Genomic DNA, 22,078 nt, shown 5'->3' on the forward strand with positions numbered 1-22,078 from the left:
TGTTTAAACTAGTCTTACTTGTAACAAAAGCTATCTGAATTGGGAAATTGGTTAGAAACACTAATAAAGGCATCTTGCCCTTTGCTTTACTCTGCTGAAGCAGTCTCCAAAGTCAGAAATACTGTTTGAAAGAGATGAATGGATATATTAACTGGATATGAAAGACAGGTCAAGTCTAAGTTTCACAGCCAGAAACCACAAGGATAGATAATATCCAAATGGACAAAAAAGTCCCACAAAAAATGTGACAATGTGGCCACAAGCCTGCAGAACATTATGTTTAATTTTGTGCTTAAATGATTGCAAAGAACTTGAATACAGCTGAAAAAGCAAAGTTATGTCATGTATGAATAAACACAGAACTGAGCCCTAAGTTAATAAAGAAGTTTAAACAAGTTCAAAAATCAATATGAAGGAACAACTAAAAGGTTATGGAATTGTATTCTTACCCTACCTAATGTAAGGGATAGCCAATTAATTGCCACTACAGAAGTAATTGAATAGATTATTGTGAATAATATCTAAGATAACCAATGTCCTTAGGATAAGATACTATCTCAGGTGCACATGAAATCACACAACCACCTTCTCTCTTACAACTTGATTCTACAAATAGGTAGGAGGTGATTGATGAGTCACTGCTTTGCAAAAGAATGCATTGGGCTTCTAATGCAGTTATGAATCAAAAATAGTCAGTATAGAGCCTTAGGCAAGAATCTGATGGCATGCCAGAAGCAGCACCTGCAGGGAACCATGAGCTTGTTAATACTGTTCTTTGGATGAATGGTATTAAACTGTTGACTGACCATCACCATCTCCAGACAGCCTGCTGCTGAGTGAGACTGTGCCCTACAATTTATCTTTCACATTTTGTCTGATCTCATCTATAACACCTTATTGTATTGATTCTGTCAAAATGATGATGGCAAATAGCATTCACCAGGAAACACTGCACATGGTTTTGCAAAAATTACATGATACTCTAACAATGGAAAACAATGGGAACTGCAAAAACTGCACAGAGGAATAAATCACTGCTGGTGTATCTGGCAGTAAAGTTGATTTTCTTCTTCCTTCCAAACACTGATGCACTTCTCTTAGCCATTGAAATATTGGCAAAAAAAAACTTTAATGGATTGAAGGAAAAAATAACAAAAAAGCCTCTTTAAGTTATGCTGCTACACTACTGGGACAAAACAGCAAAAAAATTGTGTCTCAGCAAAGAAAGAATCATTAGAGGAGGGTAGCAGTTATCACTAAAAAGATCTTTTGCTGAAGGGCTAAAACCACATAGTACAAAAAAGAAATTGAAGTTCTCTGTGCCTTATCAGCTGCAGTACATCACCCCTGTCTGTTGCACCCTGTTTTTCAGCTCCACTCTGTAGCACAACAGTTTAGGTTTTTTTCTTTTTTTTCTTCCCATTTTCTTAACATAAAAGTAGACATTGTGATATCCTCTCAGTTGCTGTCCTGTACAAGAGACTTTCTGAGGCTATGGTTAGTTATCTCATTTCAAATAATAGGTATGGCCCTAACGAATTCCTCTCCTACATGCCAAATTTCCTGTTCCATACTTCAGATTTTTAAAAACACTGCATTTCCCTCTTAGTCTTTTTATACAGTCTAAAAGTATATGATTTTTCTTTCAGTGAAGAAAATGAACATCTATAGACATTTATGAATGTTCTCCTCTTCTAAAGTAGTTATGAGAAAACTTTAGATTAAAATACTTTCAGTCTTTAAGGAAAACTAATGACTTCCTCACCTGTAAAAGAACTGAACCACAGGAATCCTAGCAAATGGTAGAAAACATGTTCGTACATGAAAAGAAATAAAGCAAAACCAGAAAAAAAGAAGCAAGAAAAAGAAAGAAAAAAGAGAACTTCCTAGGGGAAAGAGACAATGAATCTCAGATGTACAAATGATTTGACAAGGCAGGAATCCTAGAATCATGATTTGAGTTAGAAGGGGCCTTAGAGACTCTCTAGTTCCAAACACCTGCCATTGGCAGAGATTATTCAACTAGACCAGGTTGATCAGGGTCCCATTAAACCCGGCCATGAATATTTCAGGGATGGAGCATCCACATCATCTCTGGGAAACAAAGTAAACCAATATTTTAGAAAGGTCTGATTTCACTCCACAGTCATCTGATATTTGCAACTACTATTTTGTAGTCTTCTGTTTACTCTCTTTTTATTTGGATTTTCTATGATTTTTAATTCTAAAAATTGGTCTAATTCAATACACTAGCATTGCACTGCATTGTTTATGTAAAATTAGACCCCACTCTGAAGGGCATAGGTTCTCTTGTGAAAAAATTCTTCTTGTGCAGCAGATTTATCTGGTGGAAAGTCCATTGGAATTTTCAAAAAATTACCTGGGAATTACTTCAGTATTTAAAACTGTTTTGGCATAATTGGATGCTAGTTTTCCATCCATACCTTTTGGATTTTACTATTTGATGCTAATTAAATTTGATATAATGTTATACAACAATTACATGTACTTTTTTAATAATTTTGAGTTTGGTAGTCCATACCTTTGAAAAGGAACTAAAATAAAGAAGTAATAATAACAGAAAATATTAAAAATATTTTGTAATATATATATTTTTTTTAATACTTTAAACTTGTTTGCCTCTGTCAATTAAAAATATTCATTCTTCCTAACGTTTCAGACTTTACTTTTGAACCTCTTCAATATACTATGAAGTGCAGAATTCACAGTTTCACACATACAGTAGTTACTGTAACATTCACTCCATTAGTGTCTGCCAGATTCATTTTGGATTTGAAGCCTCCTATCTAAATTGACACCAACTATCCAATTGCAGCACTCTTTACATTTCTGATGTGTCATACCACATTACATTTTCTGTGTCACCTCCCATCACATTACATTGTGTCATGCAGAGAAGCCAATGTGAGTTGACATTACACAAGATGATGTGATCTAAAAGATTTAAAGCTATGCAATTCACTGAAGCAGAAAGGTGACACTGCAATCTAGGTGTAAATACCTACTTCCCCTAGAGCATCAGTTATCTCCTAAAAACACATACTAGGTGACCTTTAAAGGTCCCTTCCGGCTCAAACTGTTCTACAATTCTGTGTTTCTATGATATGTTGGATAATTTTCAGAACTTAAGAGAATCTGATCTGAACACTTTTAGTGTAGTGCATAAAATACCAAACTCCAAGAATACTGCATATTTGAGTTAGACATGCAAAAGCAATGGCAATTGAATTATAATTTCCATTTAATAGTAATGTTTTCCACTAATATAATCTGCTGTACTAGCAAAGTGGATGCTATAGAAAATCAATTATACCTCACTATGTTCAAAAAAGAGGATAAGTATCATTTCCTTAGTTTGATGATAAAAAGCTATTTAAGGACTGAAGTGGCAATAACTAAGGATATTAATAAGATATATATAAAGTACTTAAAGAGGTCCAAGAATTTTGCTTCTTAGTGTCAGGGAATATCCATTCCTGATGCTTTAAATGTCTTCTCATAACATCAGATACAAGAAATTGGATTTTGATTTTACATACATCATCTAGCCAAATGAGTTTTAGCCTAAATTCATCCAATACAATTTTAGGTGATGATGGATCAGTATAAGTTAGGTGTAGTTCCAGAGCCCAAGTCTTTTACAATTAGAAAGGAAAGTGTTAGGGGACTAAAAAATTCAGAAGTACAAGGGAAATTGTTGCATCCTCATGCCTGTTTTTAGGTACAAATACATGGCCAGCTGCACAGATCAGCTCAGACAGACCCACTCAGCCCTTGCACCAACAAAATTACATCAGCGACCACAACCTGCTCCCCTCTAGCTGAGCAGAATGTAGCTGTATTACTGGGAAATATATTTACATACACACATATGTGCATGTGCATATGTAAGGTGTGGATTTCTCCAGTTCAGAATCTTCAGTATGCCCAGTAGTCTGCCTAGCTGCTCTCCCAGTCTTCCCACTTTCTGAGAACTGGACGTGAGATGCCTCCTGCAGCTCCATTTCCTCCCTCCCACTATTCCTCCCTGACCCCCTCTGCCTCCTCCCTCACCTTTCTCTCACTTCATCCTCTCCCATGAAGACTGCATGAAATTCAAGAAGGATAAGTGCAAGGTCTTTTTTTCTTGTGTGTGGAGACGTGTCTTTTATGGGTTGATGACATACTGCACAGGATTTCATAGCAGCCAGATGAGGGCATTATTCAGCTACCCCACCTGCCATTGTTCTTCTGTACTCCTTTTCTTTGCATCAAGATTCCCTTTTATCATATAACCTAGCCAAAGGATGATACACATTACAGTAGTAAGTAAAGCTAAGTACCTAAAATAAAACATGAGGAAATTTGAACTTTGAGTTTATTACAGATTCTGCAAATATCACATGGAACTTTGTATTCTCTCATCATGTTACTCTTGCAGAATGGCTTTTCTGGTCAGCATCTGTCCCTTCTTGTAGTTCAGGGGATATTTCTTTTTACCTTTCTGGTACCCTTTGTAATCAACACTGTTTTCAGTGGAAATAAAAAACATAGTTCCACATCAGTTACTGTGCAGAAAATAAACTGTATCCCAACCAAAGCCCGTACTTCCCCCTCCTTTTTTTTTCCCCAAGTAAAATGGTGAAACAAACCAATTTTTATTTCTGAAGAGAAACAGAAAAAATATCTTCACATGATATCAAATGTATTCTATACCCTCTTTGAGGTAGCTTTTGAAATTTGCTGCTATTAGAGGAAAGACAAATGTGGAGCTTTTAGAAATAACATTTTGCCTGTTGCAAATTATTTGTCAAAAAATTCTTATCACTTCTCATTCTTACGCACTTGATTTAATAGACAAATTGCGTCTCCTTTAACTTAGCAGAAAATGTCAAAGAAAAGAAATCCTACTGAAGAGTAAGTTGGGTTTTTTTAAATGAGTCAGTACTGAAAAGTAAATAACAGAACCAGCAAAGATGTCACACATCAGGAAGAGTAAAAGGCACATGAGAGAATATATAACCATGGCAAGGACAGTTTTTTCCTCCATATCTTGTCTTCAAGATCTCAGAAGGAACATTTTTGAAATATTGCATGTCATGCATCATTTAAGTAAAACTTTGCTTAAATAGACAGGAGCTAACTCACACAGGGGTTTGATAGTCAATTTTTTTTCTAAATTATTCATGTGGGAAATTTTTTAATGTGTATCACTAATGTGAGCTGTAAGCACGTAATTGATGAAATCCTGCTTAAAGACCCTGAGGAAGGTGATTTAAAATGGCAATTTGTTAAAATAATGTCTATAAGCTCTGATTCTCCCATGCTCCTACCAGTTAACACAGCATGTTCATTTATCATTGAACTCAGATTAACTCACTCAAACTATGACCTAACCTTATCAAAGTTACTTCAAATTACCACCTATTAAACTGACTGTGTGCTGTAGTAGAAATATCTTATTAAGTAAAGATTGCTTTGATTGCATTTCAAGTGTGGAACGATGCTAGAGGTGACTTCTATAATTTCAAAATGTTTTCCAAAGATAGATTTCAAGGCTTATATATTTTCTGTGTAAAATTCAATAAATTATGTATTTTGTTAACAATAACCATTTATGCAAATGGAAAAAGCTCAAGTTTTTCTTTCTCTTTTGCACATAGAGTTTGAAGCAGACACACTGACCCTTAGACACTGCAATATAAACAAACATTGAGTGTTTTTATTAAGCAAAAATAAAAAAGTGTTCAAAAATATTTTCTAAATCATGCTTTACTATCCATTCTAAAAAAATATGTACTAATGTACCAGCAAAGGAAGAACATTGGACCTGCAATTTTTCCTATTATACTGAAGAATTGGTTCCTATCAGAGGCCAGAATATCAAGTGAAATACTGATGACTTATGCAGTTAGCATTGATCCAGCAACTACTTATGCAAATACACACACACATCTCAGACCTGGATAGATGACTTGTACACCCTATTGCATTTAAAATGGCACTAAACATTTTGTCCAGAGGAAAAAAATAAAAAACCTACCCTTTTTTTGTCCTTACAAGTCACCAGAATTCTACAATTAAGGCTGACTTAATCAGTACTGCCACAAACTGTGTTGTGTTTGTCTTGGAAATGACCACAGCTCTAAAGAAAATTTGTTAGGTTTTTTCTCTCAGGGGTAATTATTGTAGCAAAGCTGTATTTTTCTGTATAACCTGGATCATACATAGAAGTTCCTGTTCAAGTTATAATGAAGTTTGACAAATGTAACAGTGCAAGGAGAGGGAGATAAGAAAGTCATTAGTGACTTTGTCATATAATGTTATTTAATTGACCAACTGTCATATGTAAAAGGGAGATTTCCTTGACTCTTAGTGTTTGATTTGTCTGTCAGTGCTCCAGGAAAGCCAAGACCCTTGTGCTGAGCCAGTCTGTCAGTGTCCTGTTATGGGGACCCTTCACTGAGCAACCTGCTGGATCAGAGGGTGGTTTGGCTGACTTATTCAGGGACACACATGAACACCATATTGGAGACTCCTCTGTGAGTCTTCCCTCTATTCCACACAGAATGTCTTCCCTCTATTCCACATAGACTATTTCCCTCTGCTGGTGATTGCCAGCACCCATGAAGGATTCACACCAACAGTTTACAGAATAATGCACTTTATTAATATAAAACTGTGACAGGTTAAGGTTTGAGGACATGCCTGTGATGGTATCTGACTGCAGAAACATATTCAAAGCAATGCACAGACAAACTCTAATCCCCAATGAAAGTGTTCAGTACACACAGAATGTGGTTCTTGCCCAGTAGGTGTACCTGCAGGGAAGAACTCACATTCCACTCTGTGACTGTTTCAAGAAGAATGGAGTGTCCTAAATTCCCCCCATTCCCAGCTTATCTTCATAGTATTTCTTTATGTTTAGGTGGAGTTGAATGACTAAATCTGTACACAACTTTGTTACTGATTGATGTAAAATTCTCTCACTTAGCTCTTCATGGTATAGTCAATAAAATTTAGACACTTGTTCTGTGAGAGGAGGTCATACCTTGGGGGCAGGTAACTTTGGGATGGAGCTGTGTGTTGTACTTATTTAGGCAGTAATGAACCAAGTTCATCCGAGGAGAGCGAATTCTCCAGAGCTGCTGGCTTGGGAGCAAAGACACCTTCTCCTCTCTCCCCTGACTGACAGCTGCTATGGGATTTATCAGCTGGAAAGTGCCATCAAATTCACTTCCCTACAAGGGTTTCCACAGAGCCTTGGCCACAGGGTTTCCACTCTGCTCCACCCTCCATTCCATCCCCCTGAACAGGTGCTTGAGGTTACAGATTTGGTGTCTGGGGAATCTTGGTGGAATAGGTTTTAAGCATGGTGACTGCATTCCATCCAGGACGTAGCAGCTGCATTTTACCCGACAGTTTCTGTACCATTATAACATTTGGTGGGATGTGAATATAACTTCTCTGTTTCTAATTTTACCCCCAGACATCTTTCCATGCCAGCTAATTCTATAAATGTTGAAGATGAGGTTTCCTTTCAAGGAAGATACACTAGTTAATATCTTAAGATTCTTAACACAAAAAAAGTAAAACTTAGTTCTGCTTTAGCTGCACCAGTTATGCAGTAAAAATGTAATCAGGATTTAATTAAAATTAAGTATCTCAAAACTGAAATTAGTACCAGAAATATGAGCTAAAAAACACATTCAGAATTTTTGGCATGCAAGCACAGAACCTCATAATGAGAACAATGTCTCTTTCCTGTTCTCCTGAGCCCTTATCCTTATTGTTTTGGGGTTTTTAAATCTCTTGCTTTATGTCATTTTAGAAAAAACTAGGTAATAGAGAGAAGAATATCCAGAGCACTATTTTTCCAGTTTTTGAGAGAGGTTTTCAGCAATAAAGAGAAGCTAGAACTCTCCCATTCAACTAGCTGCTGGTGCTGAGAGCCAGTCTGTGAGGTCAATGTAAATCCATTTTTTAATAATCAAGAGGTTAGGCAAAAGAAGTAAGAACAGTTGCAGAAACCAGATTGCATTACTACTGCTACTGTATGAGAAGGGCAGGAAATGACCCTGAACTCAGAAAATTAAGTATATGCTTATGTCAATAGAACTTACAACTGAAAAATAGGGTGGATTACTAGAAAAAACACTATTTTTGGAAAAAGATGCTTTGGAAAAGATAGAATCTATCTATAAAGGTGGTATCTTAACTCCAGTTTCACCCTGAATTCAAGTAACTCCTTCAATAAATATTCACTGTTTATTTGCAGATCCTAGAAGAAAGGTCTTCCTTAAATTTGTCCAGTGTTGAGAAACAAAATCCTGGTCGTTCAATGTATTTTTCAATCAATCTTTTGATTTCAATTTCAAATTTCAAACAATCAAAGTTCTAATACTATATTCTATTTTTGTCACATTCTTTCCTATGATTTTTTTTTCTGTTCTTGTTACAGTACCAAACAACAAAATCACATATGGCCCTTTCATCCTTCCCACCCTAAATTTATTATCTGAGACCCTTATGCATTCCTATAGTTTTATAAATTGAAAATTCTATTCCTCATGTAGGGTATATTATGGATGAAAATTATTTTGGGGATATTTTTTAGTGTATTTTAGGAAAATATTTATAGAATATTGATACAATATGGTGCAGGATTCTAATGTGGAAGATGGCTCTTGTGGAATGCTCAGTGTAATTTAAAATTAAGAGCCTATCTCTATTTTGTTATGAAACATTTGCCAGTTATAGTCTGAAATTTATCTGTTCAATACATTGATTCATCTTGACTTTGAAATACATAATTATGTAGGAGTAAATAAAAATTTATATAAGGTAAAGAAAAATTCAGTCATGAGAAGAAGATTCCCATCCATCACATCACCACTTTCTTAATTCCATTAAACCAATGGAGCCTTGAGAATGTAATGATTCTCACCCAGCATCATCAAACATTGCTTATACTAATAAGCTAATAGATCCCAATGAAATTGCAGTTTTCCAGGGTCTAAGACCAATCTCATCCATAAAAAAATAATGCTGGAAATTGAAAAAAAAAAACAAAACATGCAGACTAAAAGTTATTTTAGTGTCAGTTTAGTTTGCTGGCTGTCTGAAATTATTCAAGACCAGTGTTAAAATATCTCATGGTAAGGAAACTTTTATTTATTTATTTTTTTACTAAAGAGCAAAATAACTGAATGTTATCTTTTTTCATTGTTTATGACAACAAAATGTAGTATTTTTCCCCCTTTAATTTCCTTAGTTCCAGGTTAGAAGAAAGAAGGGCCTATAACACAGAGAAATTGATGGATTACTCTAATAAAATGCCACAGCCATCACATCTCAACTGCCTGTTACACTAGTTGCTGACAGGTACACTTGGAAGCATGGGAGATATCACAGTGTCCTTGATACACCCCTGTGTAATGGATGAGGAGTCTCTGCAATTTCCATAGTGTTTTACTCCACCTGACATTCAAACTCTGAAAACAAGGTATGGACATTCTGGGTTCCTTATGTAACTCAGGTCAAAATGGGATTCTCAACCTAATTATTTTAGAAATATTATATAGTGATTAAACAAAACTGCTTTTCTTTACTATGGTAGGAATATGGAACTTAACCTCAGCAAAAAACAGACAACAGTTTCCTTCACTGGGTTCTGAAGGTAGAGAATGAGTACTTTGGTTCAGTGTAATTACCCATTACACTGTGATGTTATATCAATTATGTGTAGAAATCATGTTTGCTGCAATAAAAGGATTTTGTTTGCATTGTGCAAGCAATGGCAAGCAGTAATGTATTTATAATAACAATGAATTTAAAAATTCATTGGGAAATTTTTTGATGTATTGGACTACAATACATCAAAACTGACAAAAACCCCAAGAAATCTCTGAGAAAATTACAAAAGAAATAATGCATTTCAAAATGTTTTGTATGCTTCTGTTAGCTCACTATACTTGGTGTATAAAGATTTTTAGCATCATTTTACAAATGAAGGTAAGTCAGATACAAAAAATATTTTCTCAAGCAAGCATATGTTAGATGACTGTTGTTAATCAGAACCTCACTGGATTTTTAAAATATGATTCTTGATATAGAATTACACAGATGCAAACACACTGAAATGCAATGCTAAAGATGCTTCTGATTGCCTAATGTAACTGGACTTGGCTGAATGATAATAATACTGTTTTTTGATTAGTCCCTTTCCATGTATAGCAGAGACTGATCATAATGGAAAACAATATTTTTTGCTTTCAGAAGAGCTAAAATTCATTTTTAATAAGGAATAGAAAGAGCTATAATTTTCTTCTTTTGTCTCTGGACTGGTTAGCTAATACCTGAAATTGTCCAGCATCTATTAAGGAAGAATTTCCTGATTTAAATAATCTGTGGTGAACTAGATAATAAAAAGTCAACCAGGAACACTAGTCAAAGAGAAAGAATTACTTTTTTTTTTCCTCTTAAAATGTCTTTATCTAGGGGATATTGATCCAGGAAGGCTGCTGACCCCAAAATTGAGTAGAAAATTGAAAAAGTATTGCCTGAATTGACTAATTGAACTTTTTTCATCTATTGTGTCACTATTTTTTTTCAATTAATGAATAAAGGTTTCTATGACTCTCCAAAATCCCATTTTAAGAAATTAATAGGATATCCATGAATAAAAAATTCTGAACTCTCAAGGGAATGTTTAGCACATTTTTCTATTTGATTTGTCTCTTTATCTTGCATTATGACTTGTTGAAAACTTATACAAGTTAGAAGCTGAAATCTTGAGTCAGCCACCTTATCCTTTCACCATACCTTTGACTGTTCGAATTGATACTGTTTCCTGAAGCTGATGTTTACCAACATCATTTTTTATCATTTTTGAAAAGTGTGATAATTTTTAGCTACTTTTCCAGAATTTACTGCTGAGTTAATTTCTGAGTTTTATTTCCAACTATCTGTAATTGTTTTTAATCTTACATAAGGCACCATGCATTTTTGTACCTCAGATTCTGACTGTTTGAAAGGAATTGCATTATTTTAATTTTTTCTAAGGTTGTACGGCTATTCTATTGTATACTTCTTGCTTCCTACTGGGGAAAATAATAATAATAATAATGATAACGATAATAATAAATAACTGATAATATGTCATGTGACTCCCTTTGCATTCAGTATTTTGCTGCCCATCATATGAAAATATTTTCTGTGCAGTGTGAACACAAAGTCTAAGGTTCTTCTCAAAACTGCAGATGCCTTAATTTGGAAATGTCTAATACAGGTGTTTGCTTACAAAAAAAAAGGTTCAATGCAATTGCTGTAACTGTGCTGCTTACCTGGAGCAGATTTACTGTTTAAAATGATTAAAGGGTTTCACTGACAAGCAGCTGTGTCTCCATCCAGGCTTTCTGTAGCTCCTGTGCTGTGCCTGCCTCTATTGCCAGTAAACACGAAGGCAACAGAGACAAACCCTGACCTGGAAGGTCTGTGGGCTGAACTGGTTTGCAGCTGGAGTGTTTCGAGGAAACTGGAAAACAGATTACACCACAAGTACATGAAGAAAGAACATTGTGGCTTCACTGGAGTTGAGTCTAGTAATATCTTTTATCACGGTTTCCCAATAATTTATGCTATTAAAACATGATAGTATTTTATACTTCACTAAATTTTAATTGCTTTAGCAAACTGGAACAACTTCAAAGGACACCTACCCCAAGGCATTGATTTACAGTATGGAAAGAACAGATATCTAAGTCCCAGAGATAATCAAGCAGAACAGGGAATTCCTTCCAAGCACCAAAAATATCAAGGGAGCTTTCTAACAACTAGATTATTAGATATTTTTGATCCTATCAGAAACTATCAATGCTAATTTTTTTTTCCCTTCAAAAATGTCCTTTAAGGTTTGCAAATGTAGCTGGCAACATTCAGCAGTTGGTCCATGCTGAGAGAAAATCCATCTCTGTCTTTCTAGTTCGGTAACCCTTTTCAGTGTCTTTTGACCGTAGGTGACTATTACCAAATATGACAAATTAATGACCCTAAAAAATTTCTTTATGTGTTAATTTATTGATTGATTTTACAATTCTGTGGATCTGGAAAATTATAATTTCAAGTTTCTATTCATTAATAAATTGTAATGTTTCTGCCACAGTGAAATACCTCTTGGAAAGTCTGGCTACAAAACAGATGACAATACACAAATAAAGGTCTGTGGGTTTTATTAGGATATTAGTGCTTTATTCTTTCAACGTGTTAACCTTAGTCACAAGAAATCTCTTTTTGTATTTTTAAAGATATAATTCATTGTTAAAATTATTTTAATTGTGAAATAATTTATTAAGCAAAAGGGAGAGTCTGATAGAATGATGCTAAAAATGTTAATTTTTTAATTGTTTTTGCAAAGCTTTTCATTCAAACTGGGATGTATTCCACTGTGCACCTTCTTAAATGGTTTATTCCTTTCCTCTAAAAATCCTGACTAAACATAATAATGCATAAAAAAAAAAGCATTTAAAATCTTCATAATCAAATACAGTATATTACCTTTGAGCTACAGAGACAATTTAAATATATGGCCATTAAAAGCATGATATATATTTGATTTGGTATTGGTAAGATAACATTTTTGACATTTTCATGGACTTCAATTACATTGGTAGCTACTAAGAGTTCAAGCTTGATAGTATAGTGAATTAAAAAAATAGTAATAACAGATTCTTAGATTTAAAAACGAAGAAAATGAAAATTAGCTTATTAAAGTGATGTACATAGATAACAAATACAGTGTAAGAGCAGATGCAGTATTGCTGCTTTGCAAATGTAGAAAACTTTGATAAAGGAAATAAGGATTAGTTGAAGTGAAAATTTACATAGCTGAGTAATAGAGTCAAAGTTTTAATAATACACTGAGATTTCAGATGATCTATCTGGCTTAACAAACTACATCTTAATTATTGCTGTTCCTGTTCCTTCGAACTTCCAAAGTTCCTCTATAGTTGCATGGGATTTGGCATTAACCTGGTGTAAGTCATGTTCAATAAGGGTTGTAGAAATAGGCTATATGTTATATTATTCCTTGTCCAAGGAACATACAAAACAGTCAGGTTTTCCCTGAAGGAAGACTTTGATTTTTTCAAGTTATGAATAGATCATCAGAAATTATTTTTACATGACTTGAGAATTAATTTAAAATTCTATGCTTTCTAAGGAAAATATGACTGGCAGAAAGCAAGGGAATAAAATGTTTGCACTGTTTGCTTAAGCCTTTCCCTGCACTCACAAAGGCTTTGAATTTTATTTAGAACTTCTGTCTGAACTTCTATGTGAAGATAAATATGGACAGAGAGTAAAATTTCCACTATCAAGTTACATTACAAAACCAAACAAAGCCAAATTAACTATACCAAACAACAACCAGAGTAAAAACAAAAACCAACCAACCAAAATAAACCCAAACAACAACCCAAAATACTAAACCAAACCAAACAAAAAAACTCCCAAACTAGAAATTGTAGGGGGGTAGATTATAAGAAAATAAAGATAGTGTAGAAAATAATCTTACTCGTGAGGAGTTGCAGCTGGGCCAATTATCAAAGATTAGGAACAGGCCTGACTTTAACAGGCTACAGCTGTAACCAATGAGAAGAAGAATGCTATAAAAGAGTGGGTGGGTTGGTGGTTGGTTGATTGATTGAGGAGGGAACTGAAGTCAGTTGGCTGCTTTGTGAAGAAGAGAGAGTCAGTGCTCTGAGGAGATACCCACAAGAAATACCAAAGAGGTATGAAACTTTTGCGATAAGGAGGCAACCCTCTGGAACCCCTGTGATAAGATGGTGACAGGAAACTTTTAGTAGAGTTTGAAGTACAGATCCCTAGGCCAGAGCTGTAATAACTGCCATTATCTCTTTTCTTTTGTGGCTTTTCTTCTACTAAGATCAGCTTCTGATCTTATAATTTTGTAATAGATCTTTCTATTTTAGAGAAAAAACAGCAAAGGAAAGGTCCAGCCTTTAACACCAAAGCAGTTTGCGAGTGGGTATCTTTGTTATGATTTCCTCTCTTAGATGTCTTCTCTGCTGCCAAATTGACAGACCTTTGTTCATGTATTTGTGAAATTTTTGGATTCTCACAGTGGTTTAACTTAAAAATTAGCAATATAGCTAATTGGAGAGAGTTGTCCAAGTGCCTCTTATGTGAATTGATAATCTCCAGTGTACTAGTTATTGTATGTCCTTGGGCAGGACCCTCAGTCTTGCAATTGAAAAGATTTTTCTTTAACTATACTTGGAATTTGAAAATGCTCAGTACACAAAACCCTCGGCATTATGTGTGGAAAGGGATTGAAGGCAGAGCCAGAACTCACATTTTGGTCTTCAGAAGTAAGCATTTAAAAGTGAGGTAAAAGTGTAATATTTTTTAAAATCTATTTGCTATATTTTTTAATGTTTTAATGAAGTTTTTCAGGTGACTGCTTCCTGAGTGACGTACTGGCACAGTCATGGCAAGCACATCTGATGATATCGGTCTTGAGAGAATGGGATTGAATGGTAGGAGATGCATAGAACAAAGCAATGGGGTGGGAAGAGGAGGGATTGTCCTGTCTGACCAGGACATCCTTGCTGAAGTAGAATGCTCCAGCTCCTCTATTTCTATATTTCCTGAGTTTTGTCTATTTCAGATACAAAATTCCTGACAGGGTGTCTGGTGCAAAAATTCAAAAAGCAGAAAAAATCCTTCAGCTGGTCTGCATGAACTGGATGCATGGTAAAGTGAAAGGCATTCATTAGCAGCATGAGTCTTGCACTTCACTTGGGAAGGCCTGCTCAGTGTGTTTGAGTACGGGGATATTGCACATTACTTTTCCAGCAGATGTGTGTTTAGCTGGTTTTTACACCAAATTGAAAATATAGAGAAAATTCATAGCTTGTGTAATTCATAACTACTGCAGATGACAAGTTTATACCTGCTGAGTGCAAATCCCACAGGATGCCTTCATAAGCATTTGGTTTAGGAAATTTCCAAAATGAATCAATTTTAGAATTTTAAACATACATAAAATCATGTACTAGATTTAAATTCATCATAAATTCAAGATTTAATTTCATTTTTCTGACCATTTCTCATCTTTCTAGGTAGAAAGTGCCATAACTAAACTTCTCTTAAATTAAAAAACCCCATATTTAATAATTCAGTATGACATATTTGAAGTATTTGAAAAGTAGAGCAAATATAATTTCTGATCTCTTTTACAGATTTAGCAGAAGCTAACACAGTCCATAAGAGATATCTATACCAACAACCCTTGTAAACAATTGAGTTCAACAATTCTACAGACTGCCTGGAAAAGAATAAGGGATTAGCATTCGCAGCCTCAGACATCTGATTTGAGATCATCCTCATGTCCCACTGTCCTGAACCAGTGGTCTTTAAAATGTCAAAAGATTGTTTTTATTGTTTCTGTTATTACAGTGAAGTAAAAGAAAATGGACCTAAAAATATGTAGTTCTTCTAAACAACAAAAGACATTATGTCCTGCCAGAGATATTAGCTGAGGAAAATTAGGCCTGCAACACTTGAAAGGCTACAAGTCATGCGTTCTATCTAAAATATCATAATTTTATGCATACCTAATAGCTGAGTGTTGCTCAGCTAAGACACAGCTCAGCCTCTGCTATTCTAGCCATCTGAATGCAATCTCCATGCTGTATTCCCAACACAGGCCCAGCCAAATAACTCGTAGTGTCTTATGGCTCTTATCTGGCATAACGGAGTTTTCAAATACAAAGAAACAAAGAATAAAATTTATTAGAGGAAACAGTGGAGTAAATGGTCTTTTTTCACTACATTCATGTGGAAAAGATATGTCTCTATCTCTGACTAGATCTAGATCTAAAGCTGTATATCTAAAGGCAGGTCTATGTTGGGGTCTCTAGCTGGTCAGAGTGACCCCAAGAGAAGTCACAAAGTCTCTTTTCCCAGCCTCATGCCTGAAGAAGGAGTCAGGGCTCTTAATTTCTCAGTCTCAAGGTTGTATATTGTATCTTATCTATAAAATTCTTTCTCCTGTCCTGCTGAGGTCTGCTCAGCAAGACAGTCCAGGCACCCTGCCTGCCCCCGGGGCAGTATTATGTCTTTATGCTAAAAACTACATATACTGTGTTTACAATTACTTTCCAATACCTATCACCTATGTTAGACAGTGAGCTTCTACTCTGAACCAATCTGTAAGTGCCAACATCACAGCAGAAAATGGAGGCTAAGAAAGAGAAAGGCAGGACATGCCCAGATCCCTCCATCTTGCCCCCTGAACCTCCATTCTAGAAAACCCTGAAATCTACTTTTTTGCCCCATGATAAATTCACTATCGTTCTACTTAATTTTTTGTGGCTTGCAGATCTTCATCTAAGGTTGGTAACTTGCTCCACGGGTCATAATCAAAACCACAGGCATTTTGGGTTCTGTGCCAGGGTCTCTGAGACCCCTGGCAGGGGTCTTGGCTGCTCGGGACAGCCAGAGGGATGTCCTGGGTCCTGACAGATCTAGATTTGTAATTTTTGCAAGCCAGGATTTATTTTGGTAGAATTTCTGCAGATGCATTTATTAATACAGTTATTTTATGTTTTCATAAATGCTATAGAAATTTGTTGAAATCATGACTTCTAACCCATGATCACCTTCAATACCATGATCACCTCATGTTCTGTATTTTAGCTTGAGTTGTCTTAGCCTGCTTTAGTTAATAAACTTATTTATGAGTGGAAGAGAAGTAAACCTGAAGTCATGGAATCACAGAAATTTTATCTGGAGGATGTCATCCAGTTTTACCTCCTGACTGAACCACGTCTACCCTAAGACAGGATTGATTTTTGCATGCAAATTTCCTTCAGGTGTCTGTAAAAAGGTTCTAAAAAATGCCCTTTATCTTTTCAGACTCTGACCCATGGCTGACTAATCTACAGATTCCTGGTTGCTCTCTCTTTCTGCAGAGACCCATATCTCATAACCTTTTGCAGATGGTTGTTTTTATTTTTTTTTCAGATTTCCAGTCAGTGGAATAAACCATGAGTTCTTTCAGCATCATCAAATATTTCATGTCTGATCTCATGTATGGGAATAAAAAAGGATTTCCCAATTACTCTTTATTGCTCTTGGTTATCCTTCTACTTCCCAATCCATTTTGATATGCCCAGGAATCTGTGATATATAGATGTTTTTAAACACCCACGTCTACGTGCCAACAGGTGCACAGAATGAGCGTGAGAATGATAGAGTACTATAGTCAAAAAAAAAGGGTAGGAATAAATGACAACCTAGAAATTATTTTTATTTAGTCAGTAGGAGAGAACTGAGCATAATTAATGCTCATTTTGGTGTTTTCTTTATTAAACAGATGGAAAAGCTAAATATGTTTCCCTCGAGAGAAAATAATTGCAAACTGAGAAATGTTTATTTTTATTAAGAAATAAAGCAAGATTTTAAATGGCAGGCCCAAGTAGGATGTCATGACCATTGGCAGTTTACTTTCACTCACCTTCCCCTAGTGAATTATTTTCCTGTAAAGATTAGAAATATCATCCTTTGTGTCAGAACCAAACCCATTAGATTTATATCCAGAGGATGAAGGGAATTTTCTGACTTATCTAGAGCTCTTATACTCCCATAATTCTTATTATTCAGCAGCTCAGTATCTTGGATTTTAACTCAGTGTTTGAAATGATAGACAGCTACCTATTAAATTTATGTTCCAAATGGAGTGTTTCAAAACACCAGCTGATAAAAAAGAAATTTAAAAAAGTATTTCAAAGCTACATATGAACTTCTTTCAAATTTTATGTTACTCTAAATCTATTTTTAACAAAAGACAAAGTGCTAAAGTTAAAATTTGCACTGCAGTTTAGTTTTACTTGTATTTTTGGGATTTGTTCAGTTTTGGTACAATACTTTTGGAGATTGAGCTGTATAACTGTTCCATTCAAAAATAAATAAACCCCAAAATATTATCTCAATTTGAAATGGAAAATGAATTTCCTAGTAATCAATAACATAATACCTTTTGAAAAACAAACAACTGACCTGACATATTTCACTAGCTTTCTTTCCTAGGAGAAGAATGAGGAGAAAAAAAAAAGTGAAAGAGCCTTATTAAAAAACACAGAAATGTTATGCTTAATTAGGAAGATAATATAATCTAGTAATCTTATTGCAACACTGTACTTGTATAAGGCTATAAATGTTATCAAAGTTGACAAAGCTTTCTCTTCTAATTCCACTTAATTCAAGCAGTCTGCCATAGAGATGGGTAAAATTATTGATTATTTATTTACATTTGAGAAATCTTCAGTAGAAATCTTTGGTAATCAGTTGAACCATTATGCTTGCACCCTGTCTTGCTGCAAAGTAGAGTAGGCTAGCAGTGGAAACTCAGAAATGGAATTTTGGAATATAGCTTAAATTTACTTGAAACAGTAGGGTACAGAGTACAGCTTCATTAATCTAGATGCACAACAAAAATAATTGAAATAAAAACCTGTTGTTCCTAAAAGTGATGTTTATGGTTTCATGCAGTAGAAGTAGTTATTGTAGTACCAGAAAAGAAGGTTAAGTCAACATTTTATATAAATCTCAGCTCCAGATTAAGTATCCAGGTTTTCTGTTAACAATTTAGATTTCTGTGTGTGTGCTACTTGTCTAAATCTTTGTTATACTCAGTGAAGAACTAAATTTGCTGTCAATAGAGTTTATCTTTTTTGAAAGCTGACATACTTGACCAAAACCAAGTATGTTAAAAAAAAAAAAACAGCCCCAAACTTTAGAACCAAGATTTTTGACAGAATATGCTACATACCTTTGCCCTCCTTTTCTTCAGAAAGTGTCCAGTTTGAATTCTAAATTGTAAATAGAATCACAGAATAGCTGAGGTTGAAAAGCTTCTCTGGAAATACTGTAGTCTTACCAAAAGTAGGTCAGGTAGAGCAAGTTGCTCAGAATGTTGTTCAGTTGGGTTTTGAATATCCCTAATGGTGGAAATTCTACAGCCTCTCCAGACAAATTGTTCCAGTGTCTGACCACTATCACCATAAAAAAAAAGTTATGATGTGGTGTGATAGGATGGTATGAATGCTTTTTGTTAGGAATTAAGGCAATGATGTTAATGTAAAACCATTTTGAATGGCATTTTATATCCAATAAATGAACACAATACCTTGAGAAAAAGAAATGAGAAAATAATATGAGAAAAGTACATGTATAAAAATAAAATCCTGTAGTAGAATTTAATACATTCTGAATTTGTATTCCTTCAGCTTATATTCACAGCCATGGCAGTATGAGAGAGCACCCTCCTTAGCAGTTTCTAGTCTCTTGAACAAACTGAAGCACAATAAGCATTGTCATTAGTCCAGCTGCACACACGGGAGGTGTGTGAGGACCAAGCAACAGTCATCAGGCTACACAATTTTACGTTTTAGATCTTGTCCTTTAGCACCTAGCTCAATACCCAAGAGAGGAGCTAGGAATTTCAGAGGGCTGAGCTAACTTTATGAGAGACTTTTAGAGAAAACTAACAGGAAATACTGAGCACAGAGGGAAGTCCAAGGGAGCTACAACCACCCAAAATAAATGAAAGTTCAAGAAAAGTTTCTTTTTTTTCCTTCCTTGAATTCACTTTTGAAAACCAACTCTTGAAGAACAAAATTCAACAAATTTACTCTGCAACACATGTTCAAGACTCATTATTACCAAAATTATTCCAAGAAAGAAAATAATTATATTTTCAAGGCTGAACACTCATGACGGATCTGGGAATTGTAAACCTAGATTTGTTTGAAGCTCATGTACATTACAAGTGGTCTGAGCTTATTGATTATTCTGGGAAATTACTTATATCCTTTCCTTCTATTGAAGTTTCTTTAATATAAAAGATCTTGTAGGGATAATCATTACCACAAAACCAAGTGGACAGACCATTATAAGGTGAATTACCACTCCTCCAGCTATGACAGCCTCTTGTGAAGCAGCTCTCTTGAAGTATATTGAGACTATTGTAGGCACCAGGCATTAAAATTCTTTGCCATTTTTATGGCAATGCTATGCTTTTTCAACCTATGACTACATCCATCTTAATAATTAAATTGGATCAGGGCTCATTCTCTAGCTTTGGCAACATAGAAATACTTTTTCCTACAAAGTTATCATTCCTTACCTCTCAGAATATAATGGCTGTATTCAAATGGAATTGCTGTTAAAAGAGCTGCAATTTTTTTTTTTATGAGAATGTAAGTTGGCCTTAAGAAAAAGTGCCAGCAAACATTGCACAAAGATTTTAGTTAGAGAAGTATATGCCAGAGCTGAATCTTGTATTCTTGTCCTGTTTAATTTGCTATTGCAAATGTAAACAGCATGGCTTATACAGAAGTTACAACTGTTAATTTCTTAAGCAAGATAGTTATAGATATTTAAAGATACTACCATATGAGTATAGATTTTTTTATGATGATTAAGAAATACTGCTAAAAGAGTAATATGCTTTTTCTAGGTTGTATATTTGAACATTGTCCTTCAATTCCACCTAACCTTTTTAAATGTTGCTTTTTAGTCTTTAAATACTTGAACATTTTCTCAAAGTTTTCAATAGAATATACATTCAGGGTTCTGTGGACTTCAGGAGACCTTGACAATAATCCTTATTGGATACAGGGTTCATTGCCTTGCTCAAGGCTCTTGCATGGCTGTCAGAGATCACATCATTTTCTACTAATCTCTTAGGGATGCTCAAAGGATTAATTAGAGAATGTGTTTTGAAGTACTTTGAAGATGAAAAGTGCTAAGCATTACAAGGAAAAAGGTTGGGGAGGGGAACCAGGGTTTGACAGGTAGCCAAAACACAGCTTCAAAATCTCTCATTTGTTATTAAGAGCCTTAATTCTCTCTGAATTATATGTGATCTGGGTTTCAGAACAGTAAGAAAATCTTTAAAACATCACCCTACTTCATTTGAACCAGATGAAGGTTACACGGTTCCCCTCTCTTCTTTCCATTTATTTAATTGTGATAAATACAATGGAACTTGCTGTTCAAAGAGTTTCAACTACTTAAATGTTACCTTGTAGTAAATATTAAACACTGTATGTTACATGACTTTCCAACAGCTTGCAAAAAGGAGAAAAGAATTGGCAATATGCCCCAGGAGGAATGGAAAAGGATTTGAAAGCACCACCACTGCAGCTGGAACACTTCAGTGGTGTTTCACTTTATGCCTGAAGTTTGTTGGATCAAAAGAACTTAAATCTCACTATCATCATTTCACAGACTTCTACGCTTTTAGTGGTGGGGCCATGGCACCAAAGGTTTGCAGTTTAGCAGGTGGAATGTGGTTAATAATGTTTAAGAATACAAGAAGCTTCCGTCTTGTACGTGACTTCTCTTTATCAAAGCAGAGGTGCCCTTATGCTAGAATTGCAAATCCAACTGTCATCAACAAAGGACTTTTGGGAAAAAAATTGCTTTTCAGACATAATCTCTAGGCTGAGTGTGTCAATTAAGTTAAAGAAGAGGAAGCATAAACAGTTTTCCACTTCTATTTACAATGTAATGAAATGTGTTTCTACTTGTATGGAGAGTAAATTTTGTCCAGTCTTTTGGAGATGTCCTGCCTCAGATTCTGCTGGAATGTCTTAATAGGTAAAAAATCAACCCACGTATTACAAAACTGCATATGCAAAAAAAGTCCTCATCTAATAGAAGTTCAATGTACCTGCCCTTACAGATCACTAATTTATAAATGTTATAATGGTGAAAATGGGGATAGAATATTTTTTCTTTAAAAAAACTCAAACAAAACAACAACAACAAAAAAGAATAAAGACTGAGAAATATTTCTCTTTGTAATAAGTCAGTTATGAAAAATGGCATTATAAGTTTATTTTTAGAATGCCATAACTAAACTTTGAAGTAAGTATTCTTCATCTTCTGTCGTTTTTTATGTCCTTTCATATGATTTCATGACTTCTGAATTTAAAGGAGAAAGAAAATCAAAATGAAAAGGCAGGAAGTTTCAATATTCCAACAT

Source organism: Molothrus ater, chromosome 2, assembly GCF_012460135.2.
Source record: "Molothrus ater isolate BHLD 08-10-18 breed brown headed cowbird chromosome 2, BPBGC_Mater_1.1, whole genome shotgun sequence".
NCBI classification, from domain to species: Eukaryota; Metazoa; Chordata; class Aves; order Passeriformes; family Icteridae; genus Molothrus; species Molothrus ater.